This window comes from Stomoxys calcitrans, chromosome 3 (assembly GCF_963082655.1).
Source record: "Stomoxys calcitrans chromosome 3, idStoCalc2.1, whole genome shotgun sequence".
Classification (NCBI taxonomy): Eukaryota; Metazoa; Arthropoda; class Insecta; order Diptera; family Muscidae; genus Stomoxys; species Stomoxys calcitrans.
In genome coordinates, this window is record NC_081554.1 from 769,774 (window position 1) to 780,952 (window position 11,179).

An 11,179-nucleotide genomic window follows, 5' to 3' on the forward strand; every position below is an offset into this window, starting at 1 on the left:
CCTAGCACGTGTGCTAAATTTCATTAAAGTTTATCTAGATTTCGGTATATATCAGTTATATCCTTCATTCGATATGGCCCTTAATGTCTGTAGCAGTGACCATTTAAGTCTATAGGACTTGAACCTAGAACCTTGTAAGAAAAAAATCTTACAAGGTTCTATTTAGTTTTTCATTTGGCTTCATACATTAAAAGTAGTATGTATGTTGACTCGGTGTTGTTGGGTATTATATAGTCGGCTCCGCCCTTCTTTTGCCTTTCATTATTGGTTTTTATATAATAGAGATAACATTTTGTACTAATAAGTTTGAAATTTGTGGAACAATGGTCGCAGTTTCTGAGCCTTTTAAAAAAAGTTTTGAAAAATATTTGTCTATTAAATCTGCTTCTTTAGTTCAAAAATCAAAAACATTATGATCAACATTTTGCCAATTTTCAGCAGTGAACATTTCCAACATTGATTCCTAATTTAGGAGTATTTCACATACTCTTTAAGTCTCCCAATTAGCCCACTGTATGGGCATATGCCATCGGGGATACCAGTAGATATTTACAAATCATTAATTTTTCATGCGATCACAAGCAACAACTTAACAAATCTTCTAAATCCGAATACACATTGCAGCACATACATCATACATAACAAGGGACATGCTTAGTCGATCATGGGGACGCTTTGACATGACACAATAGCGATTGAAAGACATGACAATGACAACATTTTTGTTGAACAAGATATTGTAGCCAACGCTGGTTGGGACTGCATGGCCATGCAGCGTTTGCAGCAACCCATCATTCAAGTTGAGGTGGCACAGAAGATCAGGAGTTCGTACGAACAGGAGACACCGGGGTAAGGGAGCGGGGGACCTAAGCAACGAACGCTGTGTGAAGTGTGGATAATTAAATGGTTGTCAAATCATGAATCTATTTTATTTTCAACCACTGCGGTGCCAATGATGACGATGATGATGCAGTTCCAGTTTGCATTTTAGGGATTGTCATTGACACTCTTTCGCTGCTGGCATCTCGCTGGCTGTTTTGGCTTTTGGCTGACAATAAATGACGCCACACGACATTATTTGACGAGGAAGACGGGACCATGCCATTGAGGACCACACACATTTTAGTGGTGTCTCCGATGAGGTGTCTAGATGGTAAAAAGCTCCTTGTTACTGATGTGCGATCCATCCGTTTGGCTCTGTTCGGAATTTTTCGATATTAGTGCGAGATTTCCTCGACTGGCGCATCATTCAAGATGAGTGTCTTGCAGACTCAATGACTGCATGTAAATTTTGTAGTGTCTATAGTATTGTGTTGTGTATGCCAAGTGGACCTGATGCACTGTGGATTTGGGACGATCATTTCCTTATTGGAGTTCTTTGATGCCTTAACGACATTTTTGTAACGAGTACCATATAAAAAATTAATTTGGCGAGAATACTTTTTGAAAAAATATATTTGCTAAACATATTTTTTTCAAAAAAAAATAAAAATCTAAAATTGATAGCAATCAAAGGACGTCCCGTTTATTCAATTTCACCTTCTAAGGCCAAGTCGATTAAGCCATGGAGATGAGAAAATGACTTCAATGAAGAAAACGTTTCACGGAATCTTTGTCAAAAGGTCATTTGTTTCTCAACAAACAAAATGAAACAAAAAATTTCCATGACATTAACCTTAAAAACAAAATGTTATGAAAACTTTCGACAGAATTGACATTAAATTTAGCTTAAGACGAAATGTCTATAAAATTTTGTAATCTCGTATTGACAGATTTTACAATGGAATTTGTATGAACATTACATCTATCCAAGACAAAGAAGTGCTGGATAGATACATTACCAGTGCATACTTATGTAGAACATCTGTAGTCAGGATTGCCATATGTTTTTCACAACTTCATTGTATTACTTTTAAGGGTTAATAGAAAAAAATCTTGCTCACAAAAGTATTTGCCGGTTAATTAATCTCAAAGTTAGACTATGTTGATCACATTGAGTACATTGTATGACAATTTTTATTAGTGCAGATAGCCTCTAATCGTCGTGGCATTTATTATGTTTAACTTATATAATAAATGGTTAAACTCATTAGAATTGTTCATAAATTGTTTAAAAAATTATTAAATATCTTAAAAAGATTAAAAATGAGTAAAAATCGAAGATTTAAACTGTTTTTGATCCGTCCGAATATCCGAAAAACATATCTAGAAACATCAATAAAGGCAACATGTTATTTATTTTTAAGAATTGTATCACAATTTGAAAAAATTTTACACATTTTGGCCAAGAGCATTCTGATTTCTATGGGAGTATACGAGCGACTCATATATAAGGTCCTTAATACACCATACGTCTTGCCAACTGCCGAGTTAATGATGATTTATCACCAAAACTACGCCAAAATTCCTCGCTGAGGTCACCATTTCGATTGCAGAACCATTAATTGAAATATTTATATTTAGCGGCAATATTGTGCGATTTCTGGAAATGGCTATGCATTTTGACTTCGAGGGATTCAATAGAAGGCCATTCGCATTCACCCACGCATTAATACTGTCAAGGTCGATATTCAGACGAACTATAGTATCATTTATTTTCTCAGCTGACGTGCTTATATACAGTTGAACATCATCAGCATTCATATTAATACTACAACTCTGCAACTGTTTGGGAAGGACATTGCTGTATAAAGACAAAAAGGAGAGGGCCTAATATTGAACCTTGTGGGACACCTCGTGAAACTGGAAGACATCTAGAATTAAGATTTCCAACTGATACAGATTGGCTACGATTAGAAAGATAGGAATGAATCAGATTTGTTGAAGATTCGGAAAATGTAAAAAAAAAATTCAGTTTAAGGCAGAGAATTTTGAGGTTAACAGAGTCAAACGCCTTAAAATGATCTAAAAGAACCAGAAAAGTTGCCGTCAATATTACTTATATCTTAACTCGTCTCCGCGTCCGACAAATTGCTATATTTTATACCCACCACTAAAGCATGGGGGTGATACCCAACCTAGGCAATATGGGCATCAAAGGAAAGGTATAGTAAGTAGACTACGAATATCTAAAAACAAAAAATTTAAATTGGACCTTGGAAGGACCTACGGGATCTTGAGAATTTTGCACCCCCTTGAACTCTATGTAACATGGGAACCAAAGATTTTTTCAAATCTTTCATTTGTATCTAAAATTTAGGATGAAGAGGAGGAGGAGGAAGATGATGAGTATGAAGACATCACATCGTGGGTGTAAAGGGAGCCCATATTAAATATACTCCTGAAGGCATTAAAATGTAATTGCCACATCCACGATGCAGTCCCTAGGTAGCGCTAACGACAATGCCCCTCGAGTGGAAATTTTGGATCGCTAGGGGATCGAGGGGCCTTTGTCCCAGAAACGGATTTCAGAATGTTGTTCCAGGGTTCAGAACTAGGGGGAGCGCCCGATAAAGTAATTTTTCACCCAAATTTCGTCATTTCATTTTTTACACCTCCAAATATTTATAATAACTATTCTCAATCGTTTGAGTATTCGAAATCAATCTAGCAATATCCATCCGACCGTTTAACAAGTAGACAAAATCACAATAACGTCGGAACGAATGAGTCTATCCGCATGAAATTTGGCATTGTTACTTCTTATTGTGGGTCATTTGCTGGCCATATTGGGTACATTGATTTTAATTTATACACAAAAAAAAAAATAAAATAAACTAAGTACTTAAAAATTGTTTCGCAAAATTTCAAGGGCCATTTTAAAGGCAAAGGGAAACTTCAACAAGATTATTTCTAAGGACAAAATTCGATAAAAAAAATGTTTAAAGACAACTTTTTTATGAGATTTTTTCTAAAACTAGATTCCAATAAGGAGGCCACCGTAGCGCAAATGTTAGCATGTCCGCTTATGACGCCAAATCCTGACGAAAACATCAGAAAAAAAATTTTCAGCGGTGGTTTTCCCCTTCTAATGCTGGCAACATTCGTGAGGTACTTTGCCATGTAAAACTTCTCTTCAAAGAGGTGTCGCGCTGCGGCACGCCGTTGGAACTCGGCTATAAAAGAAGGTCCCTTATCATTAAGCTTAAACGTAAATCGGACTGCACTCATTGATATGTGAAAAGTTTGGCCTTGTACTTTAGTGGAATGTTCATGGTGAAAATTTGCATTTGCAGATACCAATAAAATTTTTTCTGAAGACAAAATTTCGATCAAATTTTCTCCAAAGAAAACAACGTTGATCAAATATTTTCTAAGACAACATTTTAATGAAATTTGTTTCTAAAGACAAAATTTCAATAAAATTTTTCTAAAGACAAAATTTTAACTAAAATTTTTCAATTTTTCAATTTCAGTGAAATTTTTTCTAATGACAAAATTTCAGTGGAATTTTTTCTAATGACAAAATTTCAATGACATTTTTTCTAATGACACAATTTTATTGAAATTTTTTCTAATGACAAAATTTCAATGACATTTTGCCAGAGCTAAAATTTTAATGACACAATTTGAAGACAAAATTTTAATAAAATATTTGCTAATAAGATTTCAAATAATTTTTTCTAAAGACTAAGTTTCAGTGAATTTCTTTTTTTAATACAATATTTTTTTTTGCTAAAACATTTTTTTTTCTATATTGTCCGAATCGGACGTGATTTATGCGACTCCGACTCCAGGGAAAATTACTCGACTCCGCAGCCCTAGTCCGTAATAGGCTTTGAAACAAAACATCGCTTAAAAATTCTTTAAACAATCTTTTTTTAACGACAATGTTTTCTTGAAGATCAGTATTTCTATGATATTTTCTCTAAAGGTGCTTTGTACAGTGAAACTTCATAGAAAAAAAATAGTGAAAAAATCTGTGAAAACATTTTCATTTGCCATACTAAGTTCTTCACTCAGAGGAAATTTGGCATTCAATGCGTGGACAAAACGTTTTTTAACTTGAGCCAACATTATAAAAAAAATTTTTTCGTTAATTATTTTTTAACTAAATAACAATTGTTAGCGTATAACGTTTTTCCATTTTTATTTTTTGTGAGAACAACACAATTTACCAAAACAATGCTGATGGTAAAGCATGTGATGGGAGGGTTGCCTAAAGGCCTTTTTATTGGAAATTTTTTTTTTTTTGTGAATTTCTGCGATAAGAGAAACAATGTTTTGTGTAAACTTTCCAAAATGAACGATCTAAATACCTACCTCAAAAAGAAAATAGTTTAATTTTCCCTGAAGACAAAATTTCTATGAAGTTTTCTTTAAAATCGAAATGTAGATGCCAACTGTCCAGAATATACCTTTCAGTGTCTAAGATGAACGGAATGAAAAGATAAAATTAGTTGTACCCACAGTGCACTGTGGCTCGCCACACAGATTTAAACATTACTTCGCTAGTGTTGGTGATGGCTGCCACCAATCGTGTCAATGAAATTTGTTGGTCTCACATCCAAATCACATCGCTGGGGCTGCGACAAATTCAACCTCGTGAATTCGTCTCTGTCGTGAGGTGGTTGCAGACATTGAAAACATGCAACGCGTTTTGTGTAAAATCTGTGTAAAGGACAAAAATAGAAATGGAAAACTCCAACAATCGACTACAGCAGCACACAGATCACCTTCGGAAGTTCATATAAATATATGATGAATTTCAACGTGTGTATGTGTGTGTGTGTGTGTATACTAAATTATAAGTGGTGCTTGTGTGTAATAGGATCTTCTGCGCTTCTGCTACAGTGTTTGTGGTAATGTGTCAACGTTAACAATGTAAACTGTCAAATTTGACATTTTGCGGTTACAAAGCAATATGTACTAGCGATATTTGACTGTCTGTCTGTCTGTCTGCATGGCCAACCCCACACTACGACAAACAAGATGTAATTGTTCTTTAGTTGTGTATTAGTTGACTTCTCTTTTTCCTTAGCGCTCTGTTTGCCCATCGGGATGGTATGCCTGAGCGTGTAGATGCCTTGTTTTTGAATGAATGGCATAGATGGGGATTAAAGGCAGCTGTCACAAAATTGTCTGGCCAATCATTGCAAAAATAGTCAATGCAATGTTGCATCAAGAAACGTGAAACATTTCACTGCCAACCTGTCCTCTCTTAATCATATATGGCTTTCGTCAATGCAAAGTTCAAGCAAGGACACATCCACTGCAATTCGGATAGATTCGTTAGTTTCCTAGAATGCGTGACAAAGCTTGCGTTTTTGTGAAACGCCCAGAGTGGCACTTGAATTTCTTGAGTACGTATTAATTGTAGCATGTGTCCAGCCGTAGGCTAGAAGTAACCTCTTCAGAAGCAATGCTAATGGCACGAATAAACTCTTGCCTACATAGAGAGTATGGATTGCTTAAAAGCATTTTTCAGCAAGCGAGATCCTTTTCCTTTTAACACAGAGACCAAAGCAGGGGCAGGAGCAACTCTTTGTTCATGGAGTCATTGCTTGTTGCCAATTGCCATCGAAAATGATCCGCAATGACAACATATGCCTGGGCAAAAAGCAAAAAACTGCCTTCGAAAATACCAAACACGATCAGCGCTTGGAACAAGTTGTTCTTAAACCAAACAAAACGTCAAACAACTGTCACTGTCCAACCGTTAACAACTCGGACGCCAACTGGTTATGGCTTAAAATGAATACAAATAAATTATCATAACAACCTTTAATCATTCCTAATTCCCAGACAGACAGTAACTCAAAAATGAGGAAAATGTGAGGTGCGAGGAGACCACCAATTCCATGAATAAGCCCAGACAAAGATGGACGGACACATTGACGGAAAATGTAAACATTTCATTTTATTAATTAAAATTAGCCATTAATCAACAGCATGTTCAAAATTGGCTCATTGCCCATTTGGTGAAGCCCCGAGATGGGCTGTGGCGGTAATTCTGCTCTGCCGCCACATTGGCAGCACAAAAATCTTCATCTTCTTCGTCATCGTCATGGCTTGGCTTACGATGGTTTGGTGTATTGCTCGCTAAACATGATCATGGGATCTAGTATTGGCTTAGCTTGAGCTATGTTTCAACGTTACTGCTGAGTTTGATGTTTTTTCGCCGGCTTGTCTTAGAGCACGTTTCAGCCGGCGCTGTAGTGGCGTTTGGCATAGCCGTTGTTGGTGTTTTTATTGGTGACTGACTGCCTGAGCGGTGTTGAAATATTGACTCTGCAGGTGATTTCATGTGAAAATAATCCATGTCCGTCTAAATGGCCGTTGAGAATCGTTAGCGAGGTGAATAAACTTCTTAGTTCCAACAAAACGGATGCAGCCATAAATTTCAATTTGGAATTAATTTTCTATAGCTTCACCGATCGATACCCATCATCGATAATCTCTCTGCTATAATCGATGATAGCGAGATATTATGCGAGGTGGTTGCAATTGGAAGTTTTTTCTCCCCAATTCTTCACACACTCTATACAAATAAGAAAGTGTAATGCCCCTGTTCCTGAATGGAATATTCAATGCTTCTAACTATGCAGATTCCACGGATCACATTTGATATACAGGAAAGTGTTTCAAATTCAAACCACAACATTTTTGTTGTGTGAAAATATTTTTATTTTTTTTTTTTTGATTCAAATGACAAAAATGTGTGGGAGTAATCTCAATTTCAGAATCCATTCAAATTTGCTCGATATAACCTTTTGCTTTGACCAGCTGCATGCTGCACAGTAGTTGTCTGTTGTCTATTAGGTCCACTCCCGTACAATGGCTTTCTTCGGGGCATCTAGTTCTTACCTTGCTCACTAAAATGCTTAAAAATGGGAATGGGATTGGGATCTTACGAAATGCACTGCCACAAAGTGCAAAATGAAATGTGGACCATGATATTTTAACCATTTTTGGTTTCCACATGCTGATATCCAAAGGAGCTTCCATAATGTTTTCCCGAAATAAGTCGAATTTACTTTGACACGAGGCACAATGAAAACGATTGGAGAGCGGCCAACGGCAGTCACAGCTGCCTACTTCATTACTTTAGATGGAAACTTGTTATGGGTGCCTGTTCGTAGGTTCAAATTCTCAAACGTGCGCTCGGTTAAGTTAACACGATAAATTCAGGTGTTTGCCAATTGCTGAATTGGGAAAGTTTTCTTGTCAAAGAATACAATGTTCGGAGCAAGAAAATGTAAATGGTTTTAGCTATTTAAAATAATATACGAGGGCTGCTATATAAATTTCTGGCCGAATAATGTAAATACAAATTTTTATTATAAAAAATGGGTTTATTGTTTTTCATACTATCCTCCACCATGATTTATACACTTGTATGCGCTGAAAACAATTGTCGAAGCACCTTTTCCAATTCGATTTGAATTTAGACACCTGCAGAACATGGTTATTGAAGGTGAAAACATTGACTACGCATTTTTATCTTAGTGTGCGGGAATAAATAGAAGCCATTGGATGCCAAGTCAGCGCTGTGGCACATCAATTCGACGTTTTGGCCGATCAAAAAAGCACTGGCTTGAGTCGATGTGTGGGGGCTCGCATTGCCTGGATAAGCAATGATTCATCTGCTCTTGATCGTTTTTCGAATCTGTCTCGAGACTTCAGGCATTCAAATTGTAATATACCACTTATAATTGATCGTCCTACATTGCTCAAGCGAAACAGTCGCCACATGAGCAGTTTTGCCGAAGAAACAATTTTTCTTTTGTTTCGGGCTCGTAAGCATAGATCCACGATTCGCCACATGTGACGATCTTATAAATGGGTCTTGAAGCACCGCGATCGTATTTTTTCATTAATTTCTTCGCACGAATCGATATGACCTTTTTTTGAACGATTGTCAAATTGTGCGGAACCCAACGAGAATAAACCTTTTTATGGTTTCGAAGGTGTTCATGCAATATCGAATGTATGCTGGTGGGAGAAATGCCCAAGGATGGCTTTTTTCTTACGGTTTCTCGCATGACGATCTTGAACTTATAATGCGTTCAGCCATGTCATCAATGTTCTCTGGTACAATGACCGTCCTTCACGAAATTTGTTTTTGTTTAACTAATTTTCTCAAGTCACTGTATACAATACAAATGGTGGTCGTACATCAAAACATTCTGATAACGATTATAATAGGAAGTATCAAACTTTCCACTGGAATTGTCGGATTGGACCTGGAAACACTAAGTGTTGCCCAGGCCAGAAACTTCTATAGCAGACGTCGTATAGAGAAGTAAAATTCTAAGAATTTGTAAAGTTTAATATAAACCAGTAAGGAAAGATTAAAGTCGGGCGGTGCCGACTTTATAATACCCTACACCTACCCTATAGGTAGGTATGTCCAATTCTTATATAATTTTGATGGACCACGCCGGATGTTTTCAGATGGGCTGTTAAACAATCCTTATATCAAATGCGCTTGCAATGGCTCTAGAAGTAAATATCGGGCGATATACAACTACATCTAAATCTGAACCGATTTCGGGCAAACTTTATAAACATTGTGGAAGTCGTCGAAGGAAGCGTTGAACAAGATTTTGGGAAGATTGGTTAATAAATGCGCTTGCAGTGGCTCTAGGAGTGAAAATCGAATATATATATGAGGGCTATATCTTAATCTGAACCGATTTCCCTGAAATGTAGAGAGTCAAGAGAAAATCCTTCCTAACAAATTTGAAGAGAATCAGTTAACAAATGACCATTTTATTGCAGTATTACTGCAAATCGGACGAACATATATATAAGAGCTATATCCAAATCTGAACCGATTTTTTTCCAATTTCAATAGGCTTCCTCTCTAGGCCGAAAAACATGCCCATACCAAATTTGAAGACGATCGGATGAAAATTGCGACCTGTAGTTTGTACACAAATTAACATGGACAGACGGACAGACAGGGAGACGGACACACAGACATAGCTTAATCGAATTAGAAAGTGATTCTGAGTCGATCGGTATGGATCTATCTCTTTTCCTTTTGGGTGTTCCAAACTAATTCACTAACTTATAACACCCTCTACCACGGTAGTGGTGAAGGGTATAAAAATTTGGGTCATTTTCACGTTGGATTTTTGACAGGCATAAACCAAACTTACCGTCAATATATATGATTCTTATTTCGTATTCAGAGAGCCCAATATGTGCTTAAGCAATTTAATCTTGGGAGTTTTTTTCCATTTCCGCCCATAGTGTGGGAAGAATTTCGTTTAATTCCAGACTTCACTTGCCGAACCAGTTCAGCTTTTGTTACGGTAATTTTTACCACCAGCATGGCGTTTGGCAACACTACGATTATCATTTTAAAGATTTATGGTGGGATACAATAACAATTTGTTCATTTTGAGTTGCTTGAGTTCGTCAACAATAGCCGATTGTGATTTTCCAACCAATCACTTTATAATGCAATCACTCTGTTAGGCTTGAACTCAACCTTTCTATGACTATTCTTGGGCAACCTTTAAACATCAAAAAATGTTCGAACATATTTGAAAGCAAAAGAAGAATGTCCTCTGGCATCACTTATGCAATTGGACGTCATAATTTCAAGTGCTTCAGTGAATTTTATATGATTCCTGGTCTGCCATCACTAATGACATTGTTGGAAGTTCTTAACGGAAGTGATCAAGTATGTAACCGATACGTTTCTTCTCTGTCTGTCTGTCTGTCCGTCTGCATGTCTGCCAGCTTAGGACTATGATGAGTCCATTCTCAATTGTTGCTCGGTCGACCCACTAATATGTAAAGCACGTTCTTCGGTAGTTCATTCCAGATCATATCACTGTGTGCACATCAACAGCATCAGCTGCAGTGGCCGCAGTGGAAAGAGCAGTGGACGGACGCATAAACCTCCGCTCGTCCGGCCAACTAACAACTTTATTTGTGATCTGTGTGTTTGTTTGTTTGTCATTGGAAGTTTGGTTGGGGTCTCTTGTTTATTTTTGACGCCACAACACTTCTACTTAAATGTTTCAAATTACCTCTAAAAGTTGCAAATGAACTTAAGCTTTCGTCGAGATGTTGCCCACCGAATCCGGGCTGGACTGGACTGGCTGGCCTCTTGTGCTTTGTGGTGTTTGTCTCCTGGCTTGGCATCTGTCAGAGGGAGCAGTGCTTGAGCAGGAAAGTGAATGGTTTATGTTGTTCGAGAATCCTTTGAATTTTTTTTCTTTGGTTGGAAACTGCTTCTTGTTAGGCCTTCATGGTGGCCCGATGTTGGAAGCTCTACAAC